The sequence below is a fragment of the Cryptomeria japonica genome, chromosome 3 (genome assembly GCF_030272615.1).
Source record: "Cryptomeria japonica chromosome 3, Sugi_1.0, whole genome shotgun sequence".
Classification (NCBI taxonomy): domain Eukaryota; kingdom Viridiplantae; phylum Streptophyta; class Pinopsida; order Cupressales; family Cupressaceae; genus Cryptomeria; species Cryptomeria japonica.
The window spans coordinates 542377634-542393606 of NC_081407.1; positions in this window are offsets into that span (position 1 = coordinate 542377634).

Sequence of the window (15973 nt, forward strand, 5' to 3'; positions counted from 1 at the left end):
AAGTTGAAGAAGAGACAACCTAGTTCTAAGTCACTTATCAAGAGGAATAAATTTATCTATATCAACCGTCAACTCCTTAAATCACATCGCACATTCTTGCATCATATGCGGTTGTATATCCAAGGAAAAACCAACAAATTTGACAAAGAACCTTTGAGAAGTAGGGCTTACATTCAGAAAGAAACATTCAACCAACGCCTTAATAGTGGAGGAAGGATTAACCCTGCTTTGTTTCCAGAGTTTCTTATCACTTACAACAAAGCTTGATTTGAGCCACCAACTCCACCAAGAACCTCAATAGAAGAATAAGAATTCACTACGGTAGAGATATATTAATGCCCATTGCCACTCAATCTCAGAGAAACAAAAAGAAGGAATCACAACCAGAACCAAGTATGAGTCGTAGACTGTCCAATTCTTTTGATGAATATGTGAATATGGGAGAAACAGAGATCACCGACAAACTTCCCCAAGAATGTCAAGAAAATGCATCTTTCCAAAAACTCGTAGAAATACATAGAAACGGATAAGTAAAAATATCTACTCATGCTAACTAGAAAAGGAGTCAATATTCCTGAGGATTTTGACATGAAAAACTTAAGGAATACAGATGAGAGAATTTCAATAACAAGGGCGATATACTATACTTATCAAGAACAACTAAGAGAAGAAGAGACACATGATCAAGAAAACATATGCAACCGAGATCACACCCATGAACAAGATAACACTCACGAACAAGACAATACCCGCAATTGGGATAATCTTAATGAACGAGGGGAAAATCCCCATCGAAGGACAAATGCACCCATAGCTTCTCTTACACAAAAACTCCAAACACTTCAAAGACAAATGTAGAACATGCAACAAGGGGCCATGGTATGATACTCATTAGATGAAATTCATCCTTATCCTTTTGATAGGAGATTGAACATGGTACCTTTTCCCCCAAATTCAGATATACCAAAGTATGACAAATACGATGGTAAGAGTGATCCCCGTGATCACATTCAGGAATTTTGTACTATGAGCTTGGAGTTTGCTCACAATGACACATACTTAATGAGGTTATTCCCAAGAAGTTTGGGAGGGGAAATAGAGGAGTGGTTGTCAAAATTCACACCTCCCATCAGATCATTTGATGAGTTGGTAAATAAATTCATAACACAATACTCCTATAACATCTAACGTGCAATCACCATGCTTGATGTATGCAATACCAAACAAAAGAACAATAAAATATTCATGGTGTTTCTACAATGATGGAGAGGCATGGTTGTGAGGTATCCACGAGATGTGCCTGAAAAGGAAAAGATGGAAATCTTCATAGACAATCTGAATAGTGAAATGAGCTATCATATTAAACTACAATGTATACCATCTTTTGCAAAATAAATAGAAAATGGTATCCAAGAAGAGGAAGCTTCCACCAAGAAAGGAACCTTGAAGTTCTATAAAGAAGGCTTTAATTCATCAAAAAATAACACCTTTAACAATCAAAACAATAACAACAATTCAAACAAGTCCAGATTTTGGACAAGGAACAAAAACATTGTTAATGATGGGGTAATCGATGCCACCAATGTAAAGTCTAAACAACCAGTGTTGACTTTATCAGGAAACCCACCATCCAATAATGATAAAAAAAAAGTGCTAATCAAGGCACTAACACTTATCAAATAAATACCAACCAAGGAGCTTCAATGTCAAACAACAAAAAGAATCACCAAGGTAACGATAACAACAACCAAGAGAACCACACAAACCAAATAAGGAACACTAATACTTTCCCGTATTGATGAATATATACACCATTAGGACAAACCTTAGAATCATTATTTTGAGAGCTATTGGAAAATAAGATCATCACATTTCCAACCATAAGTAACTTTGAACCCCAAGTGAAACCACCATGGTGGAATGAGTCACATTATTGTAATTATCATCGAAACAAGGGGAATAACACAAATGATTGCATGAGGCTGAAGAACATAGTTCAAGACATGATAGACAAGTGCGACTTAATGGTTGATGGTCATAAAATCAATGGTGACCATGAAGATTTCAAAAATCTTCTTCCCAATTACGACAAGGGAGGAGCGTCAATATCTAAAGAAGCTTGTATTAATCACATCTATGAAAACACCATCAATCACATATCAGCATATGAAAATCAAGTAAATGTCATAAAAATTAAAGAAAAACAAGACCATGCATTGATAAATGTGACAAGAGCGCAGAAATATGTCTTGAAGGGGAACACATCAACATAAACAACTCTCCCCAAGACTCAATATAACTTGGTCGACCAACTACGAAGAACACCCACTTAGATATCTATACTTGAGTTGCTCAAACTTTCACCAAAACACAAGGATATCTTGGAGAAAGCTCTTATCAAAACAACCATTCCAAATGACCTAGATATTAATCAATTCTAAGCCATGGTGGTCCATATGATGGTGCCACACAAGATATCTTTTTTTGAACATGATGATGTCTCTTTGAATCATCCACATAATACCCTATTACATAGCGAGGTCTTAGTCTATAAACATCGGGTAAAAAGAGTATTAATAGATGGAGGAGTTGGGCTCAATATATGTACTCTAAAGCTTATCTGTGCATTGGGATTCTCTGAGCAGTCTATTGATCCCAAAAATAAAATCACTATCAAAGCCTATGATGATGAAGAGAGGTCATCCAAAGGAACTATAATACTATCCATTCAGGTAGGTCCCATACAAAGAGACACCATGTGCCAAGTCTTGGACATAGACTTGAGATATAGTATACTATTGGATTGTCCATGGATCCATGAAATGCAAGCAGTGCCTTCCACGTACCATCAATGTATCAAGTTCCCCTACAATGGACAGGAAATTTCAATATATGTAGATAATAACTCTTTCCAATATTGCAATGCTATGGGGGCAGCTCAAGATAGTCTGGTTCCACACAACAGGGATGCCCAAGCTTCCTCAACATCCAACCATCAAGAAGAACTCAAGTCCCTATCCATGAACTTCAAGCAAAAGATGAAAATAAAGGACCAAGGCATGCGGGAGTACTCTTTTGAACCCTTATGTCTATCTAAATTACAAACTTCACCAAGGTCTTATGGACAACCTTCCACATCAGTACATCAGGCAACCCAACCCATCACCAAGTTTGATGGTAAATTTATCCAAATGGGCACACTGGCTGAAGAATCAGAAGATAAAGACATCCTTAGCTGGCTATACAAGGATGAAGAATAAATTTTGAGTTGCTACCATAGAAGTAGTCATACCAACAAAATAGTATGGAAATGGGTTTTGGATCATGCAACAAATGGGATACAAAGGAAAAGGACCTATTGGCAAGCACCAAGAAGGCATCATAGAACCACTACAACTTCATTCACAATTTGCAAAAGACAAAACAGGACTTGGGTATGGGTATGGGTAACATGTTCTGCCTGTGCAAAAGCAAAATCATCATCAAAAACCTCAATGAAAAGAAAATAAAAAACATAGCGAAGACTCATGGAAAGAATCATTGAACAAAGTAGCAGAAAAGACAAGGAAGGAGAAAAAACATGAAGAAGATGAGAAACAACAAGAAGAGCTCGCTATTCAAAAGGAGGAAGCTTCTTATTAAAAAGTAAATCATGTACAAGAACCTGATCAATCCAAGGTTGAGCCACAACCTAAAGTAATTGCAACTCACAGAAAAGAAATGATGTATGAACAAATTCAAAGAGTACAAGCAAGTATCGATCCAGAATCAAAACAAGCTACTAAACTTGTGTCAATTATCAGTGATCTTTTCTCACCATACAACATACTTGTCAGATTCAGCGAGGTAACCTGGGAAAGTGATTATGAAACTGATTCCAATGAGTATTAGTGGGATAGTTGTTCTGATGTTACTAAAGATATTGAGGTGGATACAATCCAAGCATACACACCCATTTCCCATGGGGGACAAGGCTCAAGATCTCGACCATTTGAATTCGGACCACAACATATCTATGAGGCTAGTGAGAACGAGTAGTGACGATACGAACAAGGCAATATCGAAGAGAATACAATCAAAGACCTCAAAAATATCACAGACGTCACCGATATCCAAAACAACTATGATGATGTCTCCATAATGAAACTTATAGTAGTTGTTCTTAACCCACCAAATAACTCCCTACCGCTCATCTATCCTGATCTAATAGACTAGGAAGAACCCGAACATCATGATATACTAATATTCCTGAACAATGAATCAATTGTCCAATACCTATGCTTAGCCAACCCAGAAACATGCTCCACCAATGAACACAATAATGATATCTGTAATCAAGGGAATGCCAAGTCTATCACTCACAAAAATGAAATAAACAATGGATCTAATGGTGAAAACTAGTTAATGTCAGTATTAGATCACAAAAAAAGTAAAAATAAAGGACAGATCTGAAGGTAAAAACCTTTTTGAGGCACCTAAAGATGGGAGACTTGACACTCTTCCTGAACATTACTAGGAAAGGTAACCAATCTTGATTGAGCTAGCTCAATCAATAAATATCGGCACTAAAACATCAGTCAAAACCATACATCTGGCAGGATCACTCACAGAAAAAGCACAACCTAATTTTATCAAATTCTTCAAGGAGAAGCAAATCAATTTTGCTTGGTCTTATGTTGACAGGCCAAGGGTAGATCTGAATATAGTCGTGCATCACTTATCCATCACTCCTGGAGATAAACCTGTCAAGCAAAAATTAAGGAAGATGAATCCACTTGTGGCATTATTAGTCAAAGAAGAATTGAAAAAGTTATTAGATGTCAGATTCATCTGACCTATAGACTATGTCGAGTGGATCTCAAATATTGTACTAGTTTCCAAACCTGATAAAAGCATAAGGATTTGCACAGACTTCAGGGACCTAAATAAGGTATGTCCAAAGGATGACTTTCCTTTACCAAGCATCAACACTGTTGTTGATCTAACAACAGGGCACACAATTGTATCTCTCATGGACGGCTTCTCTGGCTATAACCAAATCAAGATAGCCCTAGAAGATCAAGATAAAATTGTATTCACTTGTCCATGGGGAACATATTGTTGGAACGTCATGCCTTTTGGCTTGAAAAATGCTGGTGCAACTTATCAAAGAGCCATGACAACAATCTTCCATGACATGATGGATACTTTCATGGAGGATTATCTAGATGATTTTCTAGCTAAAACATTCACCAATGTAGAACACCTAGGCATCCTAGATAAAATCTTTCAACGATTGGAGCAATTCAATGTCAGATTAAACCCTAAGAAGTGTTTCTCCAAGGTCACATTGGGTAAACTGTTGGGCTACATTGTATCAGAAAAGGGCATCAAAGTAGATCCAGCAAAGGTTTAGGCTATCATGTAAATGCCACCTCCTAAAAACATCAGCCAACTACTATCTATGTAGGGCAGGCTACAATCCATCAGATGATTCATCACTCAATTAGCAAATAAATGTCTTCCATTCAATCATTTGCTTCATAAGAATATATATTTCAGATGGGAAGACACATGTGCAAAATCATTCCACTAGCTCAAATAATATCTGATGAATCCACCAGTTTTGGTACCACCAATAGCAGGCAAGCCACTCATTCTCTATATATCAACAATAGAAGTATCATTGGGGGCACTACTAGCACAAGAAGATCCAGCAGGAAAAGAAAGGGCAATCTATTACATCAACGAGACTTTGAACGGATATGAACTCAATTATACATTCATCAAAAAAGATTGCTTAGCGGTGGTGTTTGCTTCTCAAAAGTTCTGTCACTACATGCTAGCCCACACAATCAAGCTGGTAGCAAAAATTGATCCTCTCAAGTATCTAATCATCAAAGGCACTCTCACAGGAAGATTAGATAAGTGTTTCATGATCCTAAGTGAGTTTGACATGCAATACACAGAATGACGAGCTATCAAAGGACAAGCAATTGCAGATCAATTGGTAGAAGAACCACTACCAGACCAACACCCACTATAGGTGGAATTCCCAGATATGGATGTTCTCACTATCACACCCAAACAATGGACCCTATACTTTGATGGATCCTATACACAACATGGATCGGGTGTCGGCATCCTGTTTGTCACTCCAAAGAGGCACACAATTCCTCGATCTTACAAACTAATGTTTCCATGCACCAACAACATTCATGAATATGAATCCATGGTAACACAAATCAAAGTAGTTGTAGAATGGAGAGTCATAGAATCAAGAGTCTATGGGGATTCTCAATTAGTTATCAACTAGATCAACGATGACTATCACACGAAAGATGATAAGCTAATGCCTTACAAGAGAATGGTGGATGATTTCAAAAAGTACTTTATGCACATCACCTTTGAGCAAATTCCAAGATTGGACAACAAATATGTCGATGCAATGGCCACTATCGCCTCACTTCTACAAATTCCAAATAAACGGAGTCGTTACGAATTCCTAGTGGAGCAATTGTTTTTCCCAGCCTATGACGACTCCACATCCCAAGTCATATGTGCCCTGATCAGTTTTGATTCCCCTCTATATGAGAAGATCTATGATTATCTCAAAAATAATACTCTCCCACCTGACCTATCTCACAACCAAAAATGAAGCTTCATCCAACAAGTCGCTCGCTATACCTTAACCGCTGACACACTTTACAGTCAAGGTCTAGATGGTACTCTTCTTCGATACGAATCTCACTCTGCCTTACATGAGCTTCACGAAGGTATTTGTGGTACACATTTAAGTGGTCCTACTCTCACCAAGAAACTTCTGAGAATGGGATATTACTGGCTGACAATGGAAAGAGAGTCCTATCAATTTGCGAGAAATGTCCTAAATCTCAAATTCACGGTAACCTCATACATGAACCAGCATAGGAGCTACAACCATTCACCACATCTTGGACTTTCTGTCAATGGGGACTTGATCTAGTAGGAAAGATTCATCCTTCCTCTTCAAATGGGCATAAGTTCATTATCACCACCACAGAGTACTTCACCAAATAGATCGAAGCAATCCCAATGACCACAGTGACTAGAAAGCAAATCTCATCATTCATCCTCAACTATCTCATTTGCAAATATGGCATTCCTAGTTTCATCATCATAGATAATGAATGTCCTTTCAAAAATCAAGATGTGCAAGACTTATGCAAATGATTCAAAATCCAACATTGCTTTTCCATACTATACTACCCACAGGGGAATGGCCAAGCGGAAGCATCAAACAAAACAATCCTGAAAATCCTCAAGAAAACAGTGAATGATGCTAGCAAGGATTAGCATCTATAGCTCAATACGGCACTTTGGGCATAAAGAACAAGTATTTGCATACCTAAAGGGGCTACATGATATTCATTGGTGTATGGTTCAGAAGCAATTCTACCTCTTGAGGTAGAAATCCCATCTCTTTGAGTGTCTTTGAAGGGCCTCATACCAAATGAGGAATATCGAGTGAACAAGTTACAGGAACTATAGCTTCTTGATGAAAAATGACAACGTGCCTATGACCATCTCAAGACATATCAACAATGAATGTGCAGAAGCTATAATCACAAAGTCATCCCAAGGGCTTTCAGAATTGGTGATCTTGTCCTAAAGGAAAATCCTAGAAATCAGAAAGATCGAGAAAAGAAGGGGAAATTTGAACCTAAATGGTTAGGACCCTTTGTCATCATATCAACATATGGATCAGGAGCATATCAGTTGTCAAATTTAGAAGGGAACGTTCTTGATGAACCAATCAACAACATCCATCTGAAGAAATTCTACACTTGAGTCATCCATTGCACGAAAAAAGCAAAAAAAAAAAAAAAAATCAAAATCAAAAAGTGCAATTAAAACAAGTGGTGAAAACTTGGCAACAAGCGCCACTTGTAAGAAAATGGCTCCTCCATCTATTAGTACATATATAATATCTTTCATCCATCTAATCTAATCCCATAGCCATCAAAGAACACTTATACACACCACATCAATCTTAGACATACTTAGCGTAGTCACTGTCCTTGATTTATATAAATCAGCTATCCAAATCGTATCCCACCATGGCTTGGTGATCAATATAAATATCTATATCGAGTACTATCTTGAGTGGGAGAAGGTTTTGTGACCTCGTTGGGGGCATTTTTACCTTGAGTATTTTAAACATTAGACCAAACATGTAACAAGACAACAAGGATCAGAACAACCAACAAATGACAACGATAATGCAAGGAGCTAGATATCATGGAATTGAATTGATTGAACAAAAGATCTATTTTCAATATGTTTTACTTGACAAGAATACATTTCCAATGGCATGCATGCTTACTTATGGTTGTTAGTCTTTTTCTTAACATATCTCCTAAGCAACTCAAGGATGTCTCACAACTACAGAAGCAAGGAAGGAATGTGATGTTTTCTTTGTCTACTGTTTGGGAGTGAAACCTTCTATTATGCAAATTTATCTTATGATGTGATCAAGTAGCATATCATTGAAGAAATTTCAAATTTGTATAGGATAAAGGTTAACTCTTGTCTATTTTACGCAAGCAACAATCAGGTCATCTTGGTTCAATTATACCTTGATGCTTGTGTCATCTTGCAATATCAAAATCCATTTAAGTTATACTCAGGTCATTATGGCTCAATTATACCATGATGCTTGTATCAACTTTCAACAAATCAAGGCCCGATGATGAAAACAAAGGAAGAACTGGCACTTTAATCAAAATAGATGACAACTTGTGAGAATGAGAATTCATATTTAAGCTTTGCATTAGCTGCACATTATTATCATCTTAAATCTCTCATTAGATTGCATATCATTACATTGGGTTGCATAAAAATCATTAGGTGATTATCATTATCATTTAGACCATGTTAAAATATTACATGTAGTTAAATTCATTACATTAACTAACATTATCATTGCATTTCATACATCCCATTTTCAAGATACATCTCACATTATCATTGCATTTTATACATCTCATTTTCAAGATACATTTGCAAATCAAAGTTATATCATTATCACAATGCACCCCATACATGAACATCATCATATCAAGTATATGTAACATTCTAGATTACATTATCCACAACACACGAAAGCAAAAAATAGGTTGGAAATTTTTACACAAATTATAAGCATCTGTGATCATTAATCAAATCATCATCTACATATCACCTTCTAAATATATAGTACATTATCATCATCATATAAAGCATATAAATCACCCACAATACACATCATTTGCATCAGCATCTGCAAAAATCATCTAGATCAAAAGCATATCATATAGCTCATCAAAATCAAAGTAGTTGCATCCATAACATATAATCATATATATGTGTGACCACATGTTGATCCAAAAGAAAAACAAGGATATAAGTCAGAAATATATCATCAAGTGATGTAATCAAATGACCAAAGTCCCTGGATATATATATCAATAACAAATGTTCATCACATCATGAAACATCAATATCAATAAACATCAATAAAATCATTAGAACATTATGTGAGAACATCGTTGAGTAGCATATCAATAAGATCAAAGTACAATAATATATCATATCAGGAGGTGATCAAAATACAAAGATATATGTACATCTAGATACAAATACAAAATTTGTGATCATAATCACGACACAAGATCATCCTAACCACCTCCAGGACCTATCGATCGAGAGCTCAAGCTACCCACACCTGCCCTACTGCTAGGAGCATCCCTCTTAGGACCCACAACCCCCTCACTGCCTCTTTGTCTCTGATAACCCCCATGCCTCAAGCTAGCAGCATAGGTAGGAGCACGTCGGTCTGGTGGCATAACCTGAAAGTATAGGGTCCTATAATACTTTGTCTAGCCTGTCTTATCAATGAGACTCTGGATGATGTCCCCTATAACACCCTGTATGTTTGCCTACTGCAATGATTGCATTGTCTCCTGTGCCTGGCTACATCACTCTATCTTTGTGTCCCACTGTAGCGACACTATCACCACCTATCTCTACAACTGGGCAACCTCTGCCTGGGCCTATGTAAGTTGACCCTATACCCTATAAATCAATGACTCTAACACTTCTATCTGTACCTCTTGTTGATGAGAAGGCACTCTAATCTACACACCTAGTAGTTGTGAAGGCTACGGATCCTGCATACCAACCTATTGAGGGGCACGAGGGGGCATATCAATCCTCCTCCGTCAGGCCAATGGATGCACATCCTCCTCCTCTGACTCCTCCTCCATTGCTACCCCTACCAATCCCATCAAACCTACTCCTCCACCAACCACCTCAGACTCTGTATCTTCATCAAAAGAATCACCACTCTCCTCCTCAGATCCATCATTGTTTGATCCCTCCTTAGCCCCCATGGCACTAGCATCCTCTACCTGCATAGTCCACCTCACCAACACCACCCATCCTCCATGCTTCTCCTCTACCTCTCACCCACTCCTCCTCTACCCCTCACCACTCCTCCCTCATCTCCTCCTCCTACATCACCACCACCTGCTCCCCGATCGCGTCAAATCATGCCACCCACATCAATCCTACCACCTCTCCTCCCTCTACCCCTCCTCTCACCTCGACCACCTCCCCCCTAATCATCATCAACCTCCTCCACTGTAGGAATCATCTCTCCTGGCCCTATCAATCGAGGGAACCTATGTGTCAAAAAGTACTGTGTATACTTCATAGTCCTTTCTGCATCTGCTACATCCTCATGCATACTCCATATGCAGAAAGTAAAAGAAAAGGATTCAGCCCAGGCTATCACAAAATTTAATGTGGGACCCCAATTTGTCCTCTCCTTGTGTACCCAAGCGTACAAATTCATCCCATGTGGCATCGACTCCACACGCCCAAACTGTTGGTAAACCCAAGGTAGGATAAACCTCTCTATCACATATGGGGTGCAACCCAATAGGAATTTGCTCATGAATAAGTAGGGCACCTCAAAAACATCCTTCATCCATGGCTCACATACTCGATAAGGCCTCGACACCACTGTATCCATATCATCTAGGGTCCGCCTCCAATACTCTAACTTCCCAAGCATCGGTTGGCAAGCAACCTAACTATAAATCATCTTAAACAGTGCCCTTGCTAGTCTGAACCTTGGCCCAAGTGGATGGGTCACGGCTATGTGCTCCCATGCCCAAATCTGCAGTAGAGTGCATCCAGAGGCTAGACTGGCCACATCATCGTAAGCCACCTGATGGAGCTCATGGTATAACTGGGCAAGCAAACAAATACCCCACACATATCGTGTCTGCACCTACACCACCTTTTAGAGCACTCTACCCCATCCAACTGATAAACTGTGTGACCTCTTGTCTGGAATCATGAAGCTGTCAATCAAACCTGCCAAAACTGAAGGGAGTGGGGCATAGTTGTCTACCATGTCCTACCACGCCACTGAGTAACCTACAATGTGGGGATTGGAAAACACCTCCCGCAGAGCATCAATCTCACCAGCCTCCTCCACATCCATAGAATTCGATAGATATTTTCTGGCGTCACTATGATCTCACCCATTAGTAAATGGAAGGTGTTATGCTCGTTGTACCATCTCTCAGCCAATGCAATGAGTAGTGCCCTAATCTTTTGATAGGGTGGCATGTATAATAAGTGGATGAGACCACAAGCCTCTATGACTGCCAAATCATCGACACTCAATCGACCTCGCATCACAAAAGTCTTCGAGAATTTCTCCCAAAGAATGAGCACTCCTTGATGGACCTATATCAATACATGGATATCATCCTATCAAATACATCTATCCTACACAATCTGACAATCAAAAAATCAAGTATCCAATCAATCAATTAGACCCATATCGAACAAACAATTGACCCATATCGCAATCAGGACCCATATCGAAATCAAACTCATATCGACAAATCAAGTTCCATATCAAAATCAAGACCCGTATCAAAATCAAACTCATATCAACAAATCATGTTCCACATCAAAATTAGGACCCATATCAGAATCAGACCCATATCGACCAAATAATTGACCCATATTAAAATCAGACTCAAATCAACAAATCAAGTATCCAATCAATCAATTAGACCCATATCGAATAAATAGTTGACCCATATCAAACTTAGACCCATATCAAATCAGACCCATAACAAACTCAAACCCATTGGAATCAGACCCATAACATAAAATTGACCCATAACGCAAAATGACTCATAACGACATCAAAACCCATATCGAACAAAGACCTATATCAAAATCAAACTCATATCGACTTTGAACCATATAAACTTCAACCCAAATTGATCCAGACCAACAATTGAATTGACACAATAGACTCATAAACGCTAAACATCAATTAACAACCGAAATCAACACATTCTATCCAAAATGACACTTTGATAGGGTGCAAAACTTCATAACAAATCTAAAAAATCAAAATTGCACATGTTAAAATTTTTCAAAAATCACACAAAATGCTCACTGTCTCATATGCGCTAAAACAATCATCAAATGCACAATTTCATATGTGTTATTTAATCCATCATATGCGGGAATAAAATCATCAAATGAGTTAATCTGCAACTCCTATGCACAACACTATTTTTCATATTCGCTAATCTGCAACTCCTATGTGCTAATCGAAAAATCATATGTGCTACAATAAAAATCATATGCGCAATAAAATTTATCGCATGCGCTAAAAGCAAAATCATATGCTCAAAAACAATGGCAAAAAAAGAAAAGGCGCAAAAAACCCTAGCTAGCTCAAGAAATTCAAAAATCTTGCAAAAACACATAATATCTAAGCTAAAAAATCACAAGTCGGGTTAGAAAATCGAACTCACCGGTGGGCCATACTTTGCGGGCCTCTAAAATCGACAAAATCGCTCGAAACAGTGATGGTGATAGGGGTGCCATCTCCTCTCTCTCCTCCAAGCTCCAATGCTCCAAAGACAAGTCTGCAAATGAGCTAGAAATGGGCACTTGGAGGCTTATATAGCCTATGTTGATGCAGGCAGTTGTGATGCCTCGATGGACATGTGGGGCATGTACACGCTATACCCACATAGTCTTCACTCCATTTTTCCATATCCTTTTTTAATAAATCTATCAGGCGATAAATTTTAAAAATCCAAAAAACAAATTTAAAAATCCAAAAAATAAAAAAAATTCAAAAAAGATCACCATTTTTTTTCAAAATATCGCAGTACTTCATGCCATCTCCTCGAATTATGCATTTTTTCTCAATTTATCGCCCGAGGGGGTATATTATCATCAATTTCATATCAGCTTCATATTGACAAAATCATATCAACTTTTCATATCAAAATCAATTTTTCATATCCAGGGAATCAAACCGACAACTTTGGCGACAACATCATATCACAAAATTTTGACAACAAATTGAGCGTTTTCTTTTAATCAACATGTGGTCACACGTTAACTCAAAGAGGGGCAAAATGTAGACATCTAAAAGTTGCACAACAAATTAAGTGAATTTTATTCATTTAATTATCTCTATTTCTTCCAATTAATTAAATTAAGATTTAATTAATATCCGAATTCTTCTAATTGACTATTAATCAAATTAAAGATTTGATTAATATTCCCCTTTTTCTATCTAAGCCATTTTTAATTAAATTCACATTTAATTAAAATCCCCCTTCTAAGCCATTTTTAATTAAATTCACATTTAATTAAAATCCCCCTTCAAACCATTTTTAATTAAATTTACATTTAATTAAATCCCCCTTCTAGACCATTTAATTAAATTTACATTTAATTAAAACCACCCACTTCCAACCATTTTTAATTAAATTTACATTTAATTAAATCCCCCTTCTAGACCATTTAAATAAAACCACCCACTTGCAAAATTTAAAAATCACATTTAAATAAATCAATATTTATTTAAATCCTACACATGCAAGTTGCAACCAAAATTAAAATAAATTAATTTTATTTTAATTAAATTCTTTTTTCCCTCACCCACTTGCAAAATCCTACATCTCCCACTTGCCTCCTAAACCTCTTCTAGAGCCTTCTAGATTCTTCTAATCCTATCTTAATTAACATAATCCATCTCTTAAACATTTGCACATTCCTTAAGAGAAGTCACTTCTCAAAAATATCTCAAAGTCTTTGAAATGCATTAAAGGCTTTATGTCCTCAACAAGTTAAACCTTTAAAGTCTCCCAAACCATTAATGGTTAACTCAACCCTTCCCACATGGTTAGAGACTTTCTTTCTAACTTAACCCTTATCTAACCCAAGGGTCTCATCAAACACTTATGGCTTTGACCCTAGTTATCCTATTAACCCTTGCACAAGAGTTTACCCCATGGGTAAAAGCTTTATCCAATGGATAACCCTAACCTAACCTTAACCCTTACCTCCTAAGGTAACCTCCATGTCTTCTCAAGCATTTAATGCCTCTTACATCTCCTCTCAAGCAACCTCTTGTTGACAATTTTCACCATTTCATTGGTAAAAATTATAAACATGGATTGATAACTATCAATCCTGGCCCTTGTTGAGATTATTCAATCTCAACCCTTCATTTCCCTATTCTCCTTATAAATAGAGCTCTTATTATTCATTTTCATAATCCAAGTCTTTGTGCATCAAACTTATAGTCTCATTTTATCAAGCATCATTAAACTCTCTTTAATAATAGCAGTTAGATCATTCAATTTTGCATATCATTTAGTAATATCATGTTAGCTTCATTTTATATGCTAGTTTAATATCATAATTTTCTTATTCGTTAGCTTCATATCAATATCTTGTATCCTACCACCATCTAGTTTCATATCTAAATCATCACTAAGATCTTAGTTGCATTTCAATTTTGATCTTAGAATCATCATTTAAATCTCGTTCTCTAGGTTGTCATCTTGAGGATCAAGTGCTCTTCCAAGTGAGGGCCACCTTGAATCTTAGAGATCTTTAGAGATAGAGGAGCATGGAACGATTTTAAAGAGTTTAGATTTATTCAACTTGTTTTGTTTTGATTTGTAACTCTAATTCAATATTTCATGTGTGTGTTTAAAGTGTTCTTCTCTATTGCAGGTTGATACCACATTTTCAGGCATATAGGCTGTATAGGGGATTTCCTAAGTCAAACCTTGGGTAGGTGTTAACCTCCACTACAACAATAACTAGTAAAAAAAGAGATCTTAACCTTGTAGGGCAAAGGCTAAATCTGAAGTAAAATTCTTAATTGTCACGATTATACCTCAAGCTTGATGATGATAATGATGATGTGATGCTCTTTGGATAGGACCCTCAAGTGTTGATGCATTAACATTACATGGCAAGGAAAGATCAATCATAAAAACCCATTTGCACGAGGATGATTGTAACTTGTTGCACTCATAATACTTTCTCTAGGATGTAATTGAATATTTTTAAATAAAAATAAATTAGGAAAGATTCTTTATATATAGGTTTCCCAAGGTACTTAGAAAATAGGCTAACTTCCAATTGTCATATTAAAATTTCAAGACCAAATAACAACTAGTAAGAACCATCACACTAACAAGTTTAAATTTGGGCCCAATATAGGGGGACTATGGCACCTAATGCCCTAATCTACCCAAACTATGTTGTTAGTCCACCTAGAAGGGAGTGGAACATGTGTAGCATGCACGAGCTCTAAACATAGGATTTGATCACCAAATTAGCATATGACAACTGTTTGAAAATAAAAAGGGCTAGAAATAGGCTTGTAAAGAGCTACAAGGAGACACACTAAAGCAAGGGCAAGAATGTGAAATTGTAAGGGGTTGAAATTTTGGACACTAAAGGTGATATATTGGAGATGTCTACTTGGGATCCAACAAATTGTCATTGAAGTATTTGTGAAGTAGCACTAGATTGGAATTGTTTTCACTGCTGGAGGAAGTCCTTGATGGATTGATTGGACCAATTCATTGGATAGTGTCTAGTTGGGTTACTTTTA